Genomic DNA, 15,897 nt, shown 5'->3' with positions numbered 1-15,897 from the left:
CTGTTAATCCCAAATTCCTAATTTAGCCCTCCCCACCCCATTTCCCCCTTTGGTGACCATAAGTTTGTTTTCTATGTCTGTCAACACACATTTATTGAGCACCTACTACATGTCAGGCCCTCTTCTAAGAGCTGGGGATAGGAGAGCGAACAAGACAGACCCAGATCTCCAATGTCGTGGGGCTCTTATTCCATCCAGTAGGGGAAAGGTCTTCAATAATTAGGGTAAAGTGCATGCTATGTGATAGGGCGTAGTGAAAACACAGCAGGGACAGGGAAGAAGACTGCAGTTTTAAACAGAGGAGTCAGGCAGGTGAAATGTAAGGAAAAACAAAAGACCAAAACTAAACCAAAATTAAAAACTAAGGGCATTGAGGGGAACACGTGTATTTGGTGGTGGTGGGTAATTCCACGTAGAAGCCACAGCCCGTGCAAAGGCCCTGAGGCAGAGAGGAGTTGAGACAGAGCATTCAGGAACAGCAAGGAGGCCAGCATGGTCAGAGCAGAGCCTATGAGGGGGAGAGCAGAGGAGATGAGAACAGAAGCAGTTTTCCACGAAAAGCCAGCAAGGCAGAAATTTATATAAACTATAAATCTCCAGATGTATAAAGCTTGGCCAAAACTTGATTTCCTTAAATGGCGGAAGATAACAGGTCTGAAGCTCACTCGGCGAGTCTGTCTGTCAGATACACTGGCCTCTAATCCCTGCTTCGCTCCTCAGCTCTGAGCTCCCTGTCCCAGTGACACAGGAGGTCCCCCAAGTGCCACCCAACCCCGACCCCGCCCAGCCTGACCCAGGCCATCAGATAGACGCTCGATGTTGCAAAGCTAGATGTCTGGGCAGCTTGCGTCACCCTCACCCTTTCTTTGAACGTGGTTTTCCAGGACAAGGACAGCCACCCCCACTGTCCCCAAACAGACTGTCCCAGAACCGATGGGCAGCAGCCCCAGAGGAGGCAGAAGGCTGGAGCTGGAGGTCAGGCTCGGCCCCATGTCCCCAACTGGCAGGCTCTGGGAAGGAGCAGATTTGGAGGGAGTCTGACCCGAGGGCCCTTCGGGCAAGTTAGTCGGCCCTGAACCTCAGTTTTCCCATCTGTACAATGGGGCCAGTGACTCTGTAGCCTCAACTGTGCCTCATTTGACCTACGTGGCATTTAAATGAAGAAAAGTTGAACTCATTGCCAAGAACAAAAAACTGGGAGATTTAACATAAAATCTGGACTTCAGGGTTCTCTTGAAAATATCAGGAGATCAGAGACTTGCCTTCAGGTGTAACAATCCTTTATTGATAAACACGTCTTCCTACCAGCTACGGGAGTCACAAGGATCATTTTTATAACCCGAGCATCCAGTACCTGCAAATAAAGGTGACTAGTAAACATGGTTCGTACAAAGCAACAAAAAAGGGTATTTCCCTGCTGGAGAGGGTGTGGAGAAAAGAGAACCCTCCTACACTATTGGTGGGAATGTAAATTGGTGCAGCCACTATGGAGAACAGTATGGAGGTTCCTCAAAAAACTAAAAATAGAATTACCATATGATCCAGCAATCCTACCCTTGGGCATGTATCCGGAGAAAACTCTAATTCGAAAAGATACATGCACCTCAGTGTTCACTGCAGCACTATTTACAATAGCCAGGTCATGGAAGCAACCTAAAAGTCCATCGACAGATGAATGGATAAAGAAGATGTGGTACACATATACAGTGGAATATTACTCAGCCATAAAAAAGAATGAAATCATGCCATTTGCAGCAACATGGATGGATCTAGAGATGATCATACTAAGTGAAGTAAGTCAGACAGAGAAAGACAAATATCATACATATCACTTGTATGTGGAATCTAAAAAAAAATGATACAAATGAACTTATTTACAAAACAGAAACAGACTCACAGACACAGAAAACAAATTTACGGTTACCAAAAGGAAATTAGGAGGTTGGGATTAACATATAGACACTACTATATATAAATCACTTAGTTGTACACCTGAAACTAACACAACAGTGTAAATCAACTATACTCCAATATAAAACTAAAAAAAAAAAAAACCACGAGCATTTCCCAAGCGGGCCTGTGTGTCAGGTGCTTGTTCTAGACTCTTCGCTGCATTGTCACTCCCCTGACTAGCACCACGATCCTTCGAGGCAGCCACTATTATTATTATCATTATTATTACTGTTATTATTATTGGTTTCCTTTGTCAGTTTTAATGACGACGTAAGTGAGGGAGTTCGGTGCGGGGTGCAGGAGGAGCCTGGGTTCACTGTGACAGGTGACAGCTGACCTCTTCAGTGCGAGGGAAAAGGCCACAAGACCCTGGTGGGGGCCGGCCCTGAGCGCTCCTCTCCCGAGTTTAAGGCAGGGAGGGGGAAGCCAGCATCCGGGCCTCCCAGCCCCCAGCTCTGGAGCTGCAGAGCCCAATGAGGGCACAACCCCGGCCGGCCAGGAGAAGGGGAGGAGGAACGGAGTGGCAGTCCCCGTGTACAGCTGTAGGGAGGGCCCGTCCCCGGCTCAGTCCTGACACATACAACCAAGAGGGCAATTCGGGTGAGCATGGAGGTGGGGGGGAGACATGGTGACCGGAAGGGGTCACCCCCCAAAAACAAAGGCAGCAGCTGCAACTTCTCTCCGGGCCCCTGAGGTCCCCGGGGCTTGGGTTTTTCCAGCTCCTCCCATGTTTTGTGAGCTGCCAGAAATCCAGATGTTTCTATGGCATCTCCCAATTGTTTCAATGGCAGCAACTTGTTTTTCAAAATCAAACACACCCGGGAGGCAGATCGCACATCTTCAGGCCACGGCTGGACCGCCGGGATGCTCCTTTGCACCATCTCCCGGAGGGGGTGACCTCTCCGTGTTACGGCGGGGGCGGGACTGGGGCCCGCGAGGCTGGGTAGCTCTCCCCCTCCCCACTGGCCCACAGCAGGTCCCACCCCAGAGGCCATTCCCCCGCTCCCTCCCACCAGCCACAGGCTTGGAGAGTGGAATTCAAACGTCAGCCTGGAGGCTGCTGGGGGGGTTGCAGGCGGGGGGCGGGGGCGGGGGGCGGTTGTCAGTCATGCAGGATGGAAATCCTCAAATTTTAACCCAAAGCAACCAAGATAGGCCCACAGGGAGGAGCGACAGAGGGGCGGTGCCATCATGCCCTCTCTCCATCCCCCATCCACAGAACAGATACACACGGGGCTAGTAGGTAGGGGGCCCGCCCGTCCTGGCTTCAGTCAGCGCACTCGGCCGGAAGAAAACGCGACATCAATCCAGTTTCCTTCTTTTTACGTGTTTGGGATAAAATGTAACAGGGAAGAGCCACATCTGACTACCTGTTGGATCTGTTTCTTTTACTTTAACCTTTGCTTCCTGTTGCTTTTGTTCACTAAAAGGATATTGTCTATACATAATGACCTGCCTCGGGGAACCCTGCCCCTCTGCCTGAATGTTAAACCAAAGTGCCTTTGTTCAGGGAAGCATCCGGCCCCTGTCCACCTGTGGATGGCTGCAAGAAAGAAGAAAGGAACACGTCCCCTCCCCGAGGCTGGCCATTCCAGGGGATATTCGCAAAACTTATGGCCTTTGTACTGTACTTCCTCATCTCCCCATCTCTGTGCTATAAAAGAAACTAGCATCCAAACCCTGATAAGATGGTTACTTTGAGACATTAGTCGGCTGTCTTCTCCGTCTGCTGGCTTTACGAATGAATGAATATACGAATGAATGAATAGTCGTATAGACAATGGACCTGACAACACGGGGAGGGGGAAGGGTAAGCTGGGACGAAGTGAGAGAGTGGCATGGACATATATACACTACCAAATGTAAAACAGATATCTAGTGGGAAGCAGCCGCATAGCACAGGGAGATCAGCTCGGTGCTTTGTGACCACCTAGAGGGGTGGGATAGGGAGGGTGGGAGGGAGACGCAAGAGGGAGGGGATATGGGGATATACGTATACATATAGCTGATTCACCTTGTTATACAGCAGAAACTAACACAACATTTAAAGCAATTATACTCCAATAAAAATGTTTAAAAAAAAAAATTCGTATTCCCTGCCTCAACACCTCGTCTCCGATTTATTGGCCTGCCGTGCGGCGAGCAGAGCAAGCTTGGACTCGGTAGGAAAAACATATAACGTGAGATCTACCCTCTTAGCAAATATTTAAATATACAATGCAGTATTGCTAACTCTTATTCATCATGCATAACTACTGTTACTACTACTACTATTACTACTACTAATAATAATAACAAACATAAATAAAGAGGTTGGGAGGAAACTTTCGGAGGTGATGGACGTCTTGACAGCACAGATCGTGGTGATGGTTTCACAGGTGTATACTTCTCTCCAAACTCATCGAGTTGCATAATTATATACATATAGCTTTTTAAAATGTCAATCATACCTCAATAAAGTGGTTTAAAATTTTAAAAAAGTTTCCAGTTCCTGCTTCCCTCCCCCAGCCCTGTTTCTTGGCAAAGGTACCTGGACCCGGAGAAGGCTTTTTGGGAATTCCGGAATCCCTCTGTGCTTTCCTAATCTCCTGGCCTGCCCACCCGGTTCAAGGATAAATCAGCACCAAACTGATGAGTCACCAGATGAAGCCATGTGTCTCTCCCTCCAACAGAAGGGGTTTTGGGGCTCTGGGGTCCCACCCGTGTTCATTGGGCAATCTCCTGTGACCCAGCTCTGCCTTCTGGGATAAGTCACTGATCCTCTCTGCACCTCAGTTTCCTCATCCATAAAATGGGTATAATGATAGCATCCAAAATAAGTGGGTGTGTAGAGGTAAAGTGCTTAGAACAGGGTCCAGTAGAGCCTGGGGACCCAGAAGGTCAGCCATGCAGTTACCTGGCACGAAGTGACCAGCCCTTCCTCCTCCCCCTGTCACTGCCCCACCTCCAGTGGGGGTTGGACTTTGCACTGCCTGCGATCCACAGGATAACTTTGATCCACAGGACCAGAGGCATCAGAACCAGGCAGCTGATTAGATAACAGTGCACAGGCCAAGCTCAGGGCCTTTTGACTAACATCTGATTCTATCCCTGCCTCCTCCCCTAAGGTCAAAGATCACAGCCCGAAAACAAAGACTGAGAGAGAAGGCCAAGGTGATCCCTCGTTGGATGCCACTCCCTTTTATCCAACCAGATTCTCCAGGCTCATTCTGGACAGTCAGGAGGGCTGCCTGGAAGAGAGGGCATGTGAGCTGGGGATTGAACAAAGGAGTTGGGCTTTGCCAGGAAAAGAAGATGGGGAGGGCGGTCCTGGCAGGGGCCAAGCCTCTGCAAAGGCTAGGAAGGCTTTAAGAGCATGACTTACCTAAATGTCCATCGATTACAAATATGTTTTTAAAACAAACATCCACAATGGATAAACCAACTGCTGTGCAACCACACAATAGAATAAATGCTCGGTAATAGAAAGGAACCAACTGCTGATAAACGCCACATGGATGAACCTCAAAAGCCTATGTTAGGGACTTCCCTGGCAGTCCAGTGGTTAAGACTCTGAGCTGCCAAGGCAGGGGGCACGGGTTCGATCCCTGGTTGGGGAACTAAGATCTCGCATGCCGCACGGCGAGGCCAAAAAAAAAAAAAAAAAAATTAGACAAAAAAGCCTATGTTAAATTGAAAAAGCCAGATACAAAAAACTACATACTATATGATTTCACTTATATGACATTGTGGAAAAGGGAAAACTCTAGGGACGGAAACCAGGTCAGTGGTTGCCAGGGGCTCGGGGGAGGGAGGAAGCTGACTGCAAAAGGAAATCAGGAAGCTATTTGGGGTGATGAAAATGTCCCATCCCTTGATTTTGGTTGCCAAACAGGTGAGATGTATACATTTGATAAAGCTCATCAAACTACACTTAAAAAGGATGAATGTTATGGATGAACCTTGAAAACACGACACTAAGATTTTCTGACAGTTTTATTGAGATCTGATTCAGGTACCACACAATTTATCCATTTAAAGCGTACGACTCAATGGTTTCTAGTCTATTCTCAGAGTTGCGCAGCCATCACCACCATCTAATTTCAGAACATTTTCATCACCTAAAACAAAACCGCATTAGCACTCAATTCTCTGCCCCAGCCCCTGGCAACCACCTATCTACTTTCTGTCTCTATGGATTTGCCTTTTCTCAGATAAAGAGAATCATACAAGTCTTCAAATGTGTCCATAATTCTCTATTTCTTAAAAACAAGCAGAGACACTAAAGGCCACATATGTCTTCTTTCACTTAGCAAAATGTTATCAAGGTCTTGATCATTCATCCTTTTTATGTGTAGTTTGTTGAGATTTATCCAATGTATATACCTCACCAGTGTGGCAACTAAAATCAAGAGATGGGACATTTTCATCAAGGCTTTTTTAAAAGGGTGTATATGAGCACATCTATGTTCACAGCAGCATTATCCACAATAGCCAATAGGTGGAAGCAACCCAAGTGTCCATCGATGGATGAGTGGATAAATGCAACGTGGTGTATCCAATGTTATTCAGCCTTAAAAAAGAAGGAAATTCTGACACAGGTTATATACCATGGATGAACTTTGAAAACATTACGAAGTGAAATAAGCCAGTCGCAAAAGGACACACACTGTATGATTCCATGTATGTGAAGTGTCTAGAATAAGCAAGGGAGTTCCCTGGTGGCCTAGTGGTTAGGATTCCGGGTTTTCACTGCTGTGGCCCAGGTTCAATTGCTGGTCGGGGAACTGAAATCCTGCAAGCTGCGCAGCGCGGCCAAAAAAAAAAAGAAGAATAGGCAAATCCATAGGGACAGAAGGCAGCCTGGTGGTTGCCAGGGGAGCATGGGGAGTGACCCCTTAATGGGTATAGGGTTTCCTTTTGGGGTGATGAAGATGTTCTGGAACTAGACAGTGGTAATGGCTGCACAACATTGTGAATGTACTAAATACCACTCAACTGTACGCTTTTTAACGGTTTAAATGGTGAGCTTTATGTTAAGTGAATCTTACCACAATTTAAAAAAGGAAAAAGATTAGCTGCAAATTAAAACGAGATATTTCCCAAAAGATGGACACAAATTAAGTCACCTGAGAAAACCAAGTGCGGGTAAAGGTGTGGGGAAACGGAGGTGCCCCAGAACGTGAGCACGGCACGCCCCCATGACCCTGCGGTCCCCTGCTCTGCACACTGGCTCTCAGACACTGCTGGCCCCGCCCAGGACCACGACCTACAAGCCTGGGGCGACTAAAACAAGCTTCAGGAAAGAACACCCGCCTTTCCAATATGATGCCACTTACACTCCCAACGGATTACTTGCTCCTCAGATATTCTCTCCCGGTCCATTCTGTTTTCACAGTGTTGGTCCCCACTGACCCCAGTCATCTCACATCCCCCTATCGGACCACAGCCCACAGCTGGACAACCCTGCCCTAGAGACAGTCCCACGTGCGTGCGAGAGGGCTGCAAAAGAATCGTCGAGGGACTTCCCCGGCAGTCCAGAGGTTAAGACTCCTAGCTTCTACTGCAGGGGGCACAGGTTCGATCCCCGGTCGGGGAACTAAGATCCTGCACGCCTCGCGGTGCAGCCAAAAAAAAAAAAGAATCGTCGAATCTCGAAAAGGAGCAGACAGTTCAGCAGATTCTCAGCCAGAGATAAACCGGGCTTCTGCACACAACTGTATCAGGCAAAACAAAAGGACCGGGTCTACCTGGATAAGACTCAGAGAAAGAAACTTGAGTGAAAAAAAAGGCAAGCTGCAGAAGGGTAACAGTCACTATTGGCTCTTCACATGAATTTTTCAAACACACAAAATAATGTGGAACATTTTATTTCTTGAAAATGATATTAACCTAAAAGCTGCCAGCTCAGCATTGGTCTATAAGTCCCTCCATCTGGTCTGGCCCCTGTGGCCTCTCCAGGTCCCACATCCTACCATGTCCCTGTCACTCACTCAGCCCGTCCATGCTGGCCTCCTTGCTGTCCCTTGTATATGCAGGCACACTCCTGCCCCAGGGCCTTTGCATGGGCTGTTCCCTCTGCCCTCAATGTTTTTCCTGAGGTAGCAGCATGGCCAAATCTCTCGCCCCTCCTAATCTTTCCTCACATGCCCCCTTCTCAGGAAGACCCACCCCATCCACCTCCAAATTCCTGAACACCCCCCAACCTGCTCTGGTTTTTCCGTAGTCCTTGTCACCTTCCGGCATAATTATAATTAATTGTGTCTATTGTTCTTCATCTGTCTGCCCCGCTAGATCATAAACCCACCAGGACTGGATCCTCAGCTGTATCTCCAGGGCCTGGAACAGTGCTTGGCACTTAGCAGGTGCTCAGCAATGTGAGCTCAGGAACAAATAGAATCAAAGTAGAAACGTCTAGGGAGCGGTGATCTGCCTTCTCCTTTGTGTATGTTTTTAAAAGCTCATACTTGAGGGAATTTGGGGAGGCGGGCGTGCTTCGTGGCTTGCAGGATCTTAGGTCCCTGACCAGGGATCGAACCCGGGCCCACAGCAGTGAAAGTGCCGAGTCCTAACCACTGGACCGCCAGGGAATTCCCGAGATAATTTTTTTTTTTAAATACACAGAGAGCATGGCCCATTTGGGGCGCAAGCAGCTCAGTGGACGTGTGATGGAACAAATGAAAATTTCATGTTTCAATTAAATAAATCTTAAAAATTACAATTTTAATAAAAATGTGAGCTGCAACGTCACAGGCCAGGCCACAGCCTCAGGACTGGGGTACACGGATGATGAGACTCAGACCACCATCCCATCCAAGGGTGGGTCCACCTCCAACGGACCCCATCTCCTTTCCAGGCCAGGCAGTGAGGACCCTGCCCGGGGAAGGGGCAGAGCAGATGTCCTGAGGCCCGGAGGATGCGGGGTGAGGGACACCAGACCAGCCTTCTGCTTCACAGAGAGGCCAGCGGAAGGCAGGGGAGAGGCCCAGGCCTCACGTGGCTGTCCCTCCAGGGACCTCAGGCCAGCCAGGCAGGCCTCCTGCACACGCATGGGATGAGCTTGGAGTAGAGAAGCAGGCAGAGGCTGAGAGGGGCCCCGTGACTCCAGGGACCTCTACGCTCACCCTCAGGAGCCAGCAGCCAGAGCACGGGACCTCAGCTCACAGAGGCCAGAAAAAGCATCTCCTGCCGGGTCCCGAGGGCCAGGAAGTCCGCGACCCCGGTTAAACCGCCCACCAGGAAGCCTCCTCTCGCCCACCTCCCGAGCAGTAAAGCATCTGCGTTAGGCCCCTCGGGCCGCTGGAACAAAGTCACACACTGGGTGACTTAAATCATGTATCCTCTCCCAGTTCCGGAGGCCAGAAGTCCGAAATCAAGGTGTGGGCAGGGCCGTGCTCGTTCGGGAGGCTCCAGGGGAGGCACCTAGCTTGCTCGTCCAGCTCCTGGTGGTCTCAGGCATTCCTAGGCTCGTAGCCGCATCCCTCCAACCTCTTCCTCTGTCATCACATCCCCCCTCTGTGTGTCCTCTTCTTATAAGGACGTTCTTGTTGGACTTAGGGCCCACCTGACCCTTACCTTAATCACATCTGCAAAGACCCTATTTCCCAATAAGGTCACATTCGCAGGTAACAGGGGTTAGGACTTGGACATACCGTTTTTGGGGGGGGGACCCTATTCAGCCCAACCCAGGGGCAAAAAGCCAGGGCAAAGCGAAGTGATCAGGGTGTCGCTTGAACCCACAAGTGGCCACTGCCCTCCCACAGCACTCTCCCTGCTCCCAGGATGGCCTTGACTGCCAAATCCAAAACCCCACTCTCCAGGTGCCACCTCCTCCACGAAGCCTTTGGGGAACTACCTACAATGAGCCTGCTCTGACCTAATTAGGACCCAGGTCATTCTGTGGACAGTCATCCACCTCGTGCTAGATGATATGTTCTGAATTTAAAGATGAACAAGACGGGGCCCCTGAGAAGCTGGGGGGAGGGTCGGGGAGCTGGAGAATCCTATCCACCATCTGTAAAGCACTGCTCAGGTAGCAAAACACTTCCACCTACCTTACCTCATTAAATTCTCAAAGGCCCATTGAACAGACACAGACACTGAAGATCGAGGGCCAAATATCACCCCGATGCCACAGGTGCAGGAAGAGACCAAGCCACAGGTCCTGCATCAACATGCAGGCCAGTGTCCTCACATTTCTCTCCCACTGGGCTCAGAGCACACAGGACAGGAGTTTTGCAAGTTAATCATTAATTTTGACCTGGCCATTGAATTGCAAAACCCAATCCCTCCCCCCGTGATAACAGGAAAGACACCTCTGACCAGATGAGCCAGGAGGCTGATTCACCTGTCTGAGGCCGGGTTCTGGGACAGGACCAGACCCTTCCCACTCCAATCAGTCACTTCCTACCCCCTGCATCCGAGGGCTCCAGAGATGTCCCCAGCCCCGTGGGGCCCATGAACGCAGGGAAGACTGCAGCATGGGCTGATTCAGTCTGGAATTTGGGAACGCCACACCCTTGGCTAATGTTCCAACTTCTTTTGATTTTAAAGGTAAGAAGAATAAAAGAAAAGGTTTTTTATAGAAAACCCAAGCACGTTGCTGAAACAGCGGGGTGAGTTGCTTAAGCTAAGAAGTTGAGTCATGCTTGATTCCTCCATTTCTCTCCCACCCAAAAACCATCCATCAGGAAGTCTTGCTCTAAGATGCACCAAAAATCCATCCAACCACCCCAGCTCCTATCATCATTTGCTCCGACAGATGCAGTCACCTCTTCACTGGTTTTCTCACTTTTGCTTTTGTCCCTAGTCTATTCCCCGCATAGATCAGAGTTACCCTTTTAAAAGGTACATCTGATCATGGTACTCCCCATCTCAAACACCTCCCACGGCTCCCTACTTATCTTGGAATTAAATCCAAATCTCTGACAGTGATCTATGAGGTCTTGCACCATCTGGCTCCCTGCAGCTATACCAATCGTAGCTCCCTTTGCCGTCTACCTCGCTCACTCTGATCCAGCCACACTGGCCTCACTGTTCCTGAGCCCACTGGGCAAGATTCTGCCACAGGGCCTTTGCACTGACTGTTTGCTCCTCCAAGGGCAATCTTCCCTCCGTTGCCCACATAGGTGACCCCCTCATTTCTCAAGTCTGAAGTCACTTTTTCAACGAGACCTTCCCTCAACAATATTTACTGGTTTCCCACTGCATGTCAGGCTCTGTTCTAGGTCTGGGGACTCTAGCAGTGAATGAAATGGACAAAGAGACCACCCTTTCTAAAGTAGCCCTTCCCCCATCCCATTCTATCCATCACCTGTTTTGTCTTCCCAGCATTATCAACATCAGCAATTCCTACGTATTTGTTGACAAGTCCCACTTCCTGCTGCCTGGACTGCAGACATGATGGACTAAGCTACAGCAGCCACCTTGGATCATGAGGCAGTCTTGAGAATGGAAGACAGGAAGCTCAATCCCCGTGACTTCACAGAGCCACCCCACCAGCCCTGGGCAGTGCAGTCACCAGAGAAAGGTCCATTAGACTCACAAGGAGATCCTACACCATACACCAAAAGGGCTAACGTGAAAAAGAGTGACCAAAAAAAAAAAAGAAACCTATTGGGATAAATAAGGAGTATGTGATTAACAGTTACACACTACTATATATAAAATAAATAAGCTACAAGGATTTACTGTATAACACAGGAAACAACATTCAATATCTTGTAATAAACTATAATGGAAAATAATCTGAAAAAAAATACATATAATAATAATTAAATACATATATATAACAGAGAAAAAAAAGGATAAGAAAAAGACTGACAATACCAAATGTCAGTAAGAATGTGAAGCAACCAAGAATGTTCACACACTGCTGGTGGAAGTGCAATTCGGTACAATCGCCATAGAAAGCACTGTGGCATTATCTCCTAAAGCTAAATAACGCAAATGTCCACAAACAAGTGGATGGATGACAAATGGGGGCACCTTCATACAATGGGACGTCACCCAGCAAAGAAAGAGAGTGGACGCAGATGAACCGTACGAGCACAACGTGACGAAGAGATGCTCGACACCCAGGAGACTTGGCTGTATGAGTCCGTTTATGTGCTGTTCCAGCGAACGGCCAAAGCTAATCTCTGGTGACAGGGGTGGGCGTTGACAGAAAGGGGTGCAGGAGAGCCTTCTACAGGTGAGCGTGGCAAGTGTGCACACCCACATAAAAATTCATCAACCTCCACACCTAAGGCTGTGCACTTTCCTGTACGGATGTTAAATTTAGATTTTTTTTTTTTTTTTTTTTTTTGGCTGAGCCACGCAGCTTGTGGGATCTTAGTACCCCAACTAGGGATCAAACCCGTGTCCCCTGCAGTGGAAGCACAGAGCCGTAACCACTGGACTGCCAGGGAATTCCCTAAATTTAGATTTTTTTTAATGAAAAAGAAAATTAAAGCAAAAAATGTTAATATGGAGGTGAGTGCTTTTAAGCCATTTATCACTCCCTCAAGGGGCGCCTCAGCCCACAAAGGCTCAACAAGGGGGCTGCGTTCCATCAAATCTGACCTCTGAAGCTCTCCGCCTGCCCCCTGGAGAACAGCGAGGAGACCGCTGGGGGCACGGCGTTGGGGGGGGGGCCGGGAGCGCCCCCCTACAAGCAAGGAGACCCAGCCCTACGTCTGCAGCGAGCTGCTCCCTACCTCCTAACTTCCTGCCCTTCTCCACCTACCAGCAGGGGCCCGACACAGCTTCCTGTGCCTCGGTTTCCTCATCTGTAAAAAGGGATTGGAAACAGGACCCACCTCAACAGGGGCGTCATGTTGACATAACGGGATGAGCACGGCACTTGCCCTCTGTGCACTTCCTCCCCAGACCCAGAAACCACAGTCGAATCATGAGAGAAGAAACATCTGACAAATCCCAGTAGAAGGGCATCTGACAAAACCCCTGACCAGCGCTCTGCAAAATCGTCCAGGTCACCAAAACCAAGGACGGTCTAAGAAACGGGCACGGCCGAGAGGAGCCTAAGGAGATACAATGACTCAGTGTGACCTGGTGTCCCGGACGGGATCCTGCGACAGAAAAACGAGATGAAATAGAAATTAAGGAAATCCCAACAAAGTGCCGACTTTAGCTAACACTAATGTATCACCACTGGTTCATTCGCTGTAATAAATGGACCACACTAATTAAAGACGCTAACAATAGGGAAGGCCAGGTGTGAGGTACACTCTGTACTATCTCCTCCACTTTTCTGTAAATCTAAAACTGTTCTAAAATAGGAAGTTATTGAAACACAAAACAGGACCTATCTCACAGGGCCACCGTGAGGTTCAAATCAGTGCCTGGCCAAGTCACATCAGAGCTTGACGCAAAGGAAAAATGGGAGCCCCTAGATATATTTTTTTTCCAGAACATTAAAGTCGTTGAAAAAATACTGAAATGTTTAAAAGTAGATATATGAAAAGAATATGATTTTACGTTTAAATATTTTACTTAAACGGGAACCAGAATTTGTTATAATTTTACTTCCCTGGCTTTAATGGAAGCAAATTCATTGCATTCGTTTCCTATTGCCGCTGTAACAAATTATCGAAAACGTACCAGCTTAAAACATCACAAATTTAGTATCTTACAGTTTTGGAGGTCAGAAGTCCAAAATAGGTCTCACCCCGAAATAGGGCTAAAATCAAGGCGTCAGCAGGGCCCGTTCCTTCTGGAGGCTCTCGGGGAGAATCCAATTCCCTGCCTGCCTTTTCCAGCTTCTAGAATCCTCCCGCATTCCTTGGCTCGTGGCGCCCTTATCACTTCAACCTCTGCTTTCATCATCACACTCTTTCTGACCCCCCTGCCTCCCTCTCACCCTTATGATGACACTGGTCCCACCCAGATAATCCCGGACAATCTCCCCATCCCCCAAATCCTTAATTTAATCACACCTGCGAAGTCCGTTTTGTCATGTGGGGCAACACATTCACAGGTCCCGGGATCAGGATGTCTTTGGGGGGGCCATCGTCCCACCTGCCACACCCACTCAGGGATGCGGGGCTTCCTCCCGTACAGCCCTCTCCACACCCAGGAGCACACAAATGCCGCGGCAGAGGGACATTTGTTCCTCATGTACCGCTTCCTTTCCAGAGCACCCCTGTCTGCAGCCAACAGGCGGGGCCCCCGCCGGGGTCACAGTGGACCAGGTCCCACCGCGGGAAGCCCACTGTCCTGAAGTGCAGCCCCACGCCCAGGATGCTCCGTCCGCCCCTCCTTGTTTGAATCCCCGCCCTTTATTTGCAGCCCGAGCTTCCTTAAAAGAAACACAGGGCTGAACACAGTCTGGGTGGGACTTCGTGCAAGTGCTGCAGTGCGGGCTGGGAGGGACTTCGTTCTCAAAACTTGGATCTGCAGAGAAGCCCCTTTTGGGCTGCAGACGGGCCCCTGCCTCCTCCCGAATTCTAAGACCAAAGGACGTCTGGCTTCACGGTGACACAAGGGTGTCCCTCAGAACAGGAACCGAGACACCCCCCCAAGGAGCTCAGCCAGCTGCAGTGTCAGCTGGGAACACGGGGCAGGAGGGACTGAGGGGCCCTAGAAGGCCAGCCTCCCCTCTCCTGGGGCAACATCAGAACCAGGGGGGGTGTCTCCCCAAAGCAGGCCTCCAAAAGCCAACAGGTTCCCACAGGACAGATTGGGGGTAGCAAAGGTCAGAGGACAGAGCGATTCGGGATTCTAGGGGGCCTCGGGAAGCTTCCTGGCTGGGCAGAGACCGATCGACCACTGAGCCGCACTTCCTCAGCCCCCCAAAAGGGACCCAACCGCAGGGGGTGGGGACGCAGGGCGCTTCTGAACAGCTGATCAGGCTCATCGTTTCAAAAACTCATCGCTCTTCCTTGGAATTCATTTTCACGGGATAACAGCATCGGGGCAACATCAGGGGCAGGGGGTCTTCTGCTTCATGTCATTGTTTACCATGCACTTGTTCAAGCAGTGCTTCTCAAAGCGTGGTCCCGGGACCAGCAACGCCAGCATCACCTGGGCACTTGATAGAAAAGCTGGTTCTCAGGCCCCGTCTCAGACCTGCCGACTCAGTAATGCTGGGGGAGGGGCCCAGACATCTGGGTTTTAACAAGCCCTCCAGGGTTTCTGCTGCAGGAGAACCACCTTGTTAGAGACTCAGACGAGCCGACGTCAGATACATGCTTCAGAGTAACTCGGGGAAGGAGAAATGGATGCAGGTGGTGGTACACATGAAACCGGAGGGCACGGGACTCAGTGTCCATTAACGCAGGGGAGTGGCACAGGGCAATCATCCTGTTCTCTCTCTCTCTTTTTTTTTTTTTTTTTTTGGCCACACCCCACGGCATGTGGACCAGGGATCAAACCCGCACCCCCTGCAGTGGAAGCGCGGAATCTTAACCACTGGACCGCCGGGGAAGTCCCGTGTTCTCTCTCTTTTTTTCATGGACATTTGAAATTTTCATAACAAGTTTTTTTTAAACCACTTAAAGATTCGAACCCCTCCCCCACCCCCAAAGAAAATGACAGGTCTTCTGTCTTCCTGAAGCCAACTCCACAAACTGTCCGATTTAGCCAGTGGATGAGTTTTGGATCACATGGTATTTCAAAATATTTGAATTTGCTGACAACATCTTAAAAACGGCAGATAGGGCTTCCCTGGTGGCGCAGTGGTTAAGAATCCGCCTGCCAATGCAGGGGACACGGGTTCGAGCCCTGGTCTGGGAAGATCCCACATGCCGTGGAGCAACTAAGCCCGTGCGCCACAACTACTGAGCCTGCGCTCTAGAGCCCACGAGCCACAACTACTGAAGCCCGCACGCCTAGAGCCCGAGCTCCGCAACAAGAGAAGCCACCGCAATGAGAAGCCCGCACACCGCAACGAAGAGTAGCTCCCGCTCGCCACAACTAGAGAAAAGCCTGCACGCAGCACCAAAGACCCAATGCAGCCAAAAATAA

General features: G+C 49.6%; 1 protein-coding gene across 5 annotated transcripts in view; it reads right to left on the bottom strand.

Annotated features, from left to right (window-relative positions):
* Positions 1–15,897, bottom strand: part of SCARB1 (scavenger receptor class B member 1) — a 90,301-nt gene that overhangs the window by 37,297 nt on the left and 37,107 nt on the right. Inside the window, exon 1 of one of the 5 annotated variants that reach the window (XM_036823015.1) lies at positions 9,992–10,011. The exons of the other annotated variants lie outside the window; for them this stretch is intronic. The gene's annotated coding sequence lies outside the window, so the exon portion shown is untranslated. Of the gene's footprint in view, positions 1–9,991; positions 10,012–15,897 lie in introns of those variants that run through there. 5 annotated transcript variants of the gene reach the window in all.

Source organism: Balaenoptera musculus, chromosome 14 (assembly GCF_009873245.2).
Source record: "Balaenoptera musculus isolate JJ_BM4_2016_0621 chromosome 14, mBalMus1.pri.v3, whole genome shotgun sequence".
Taxonomy (NCBI): domain Eukaryota; kingdom Metazoa; phylum Chordata; class Mammalia; order Artiodactyla; family Balaenopteridae; genus Balaenoptera; species Balaenoptera musculus.
Note: the sequence above shows the minus strand (reverse complement) of the source record. Positions and strands in the feature narration are given on the sequence as shown.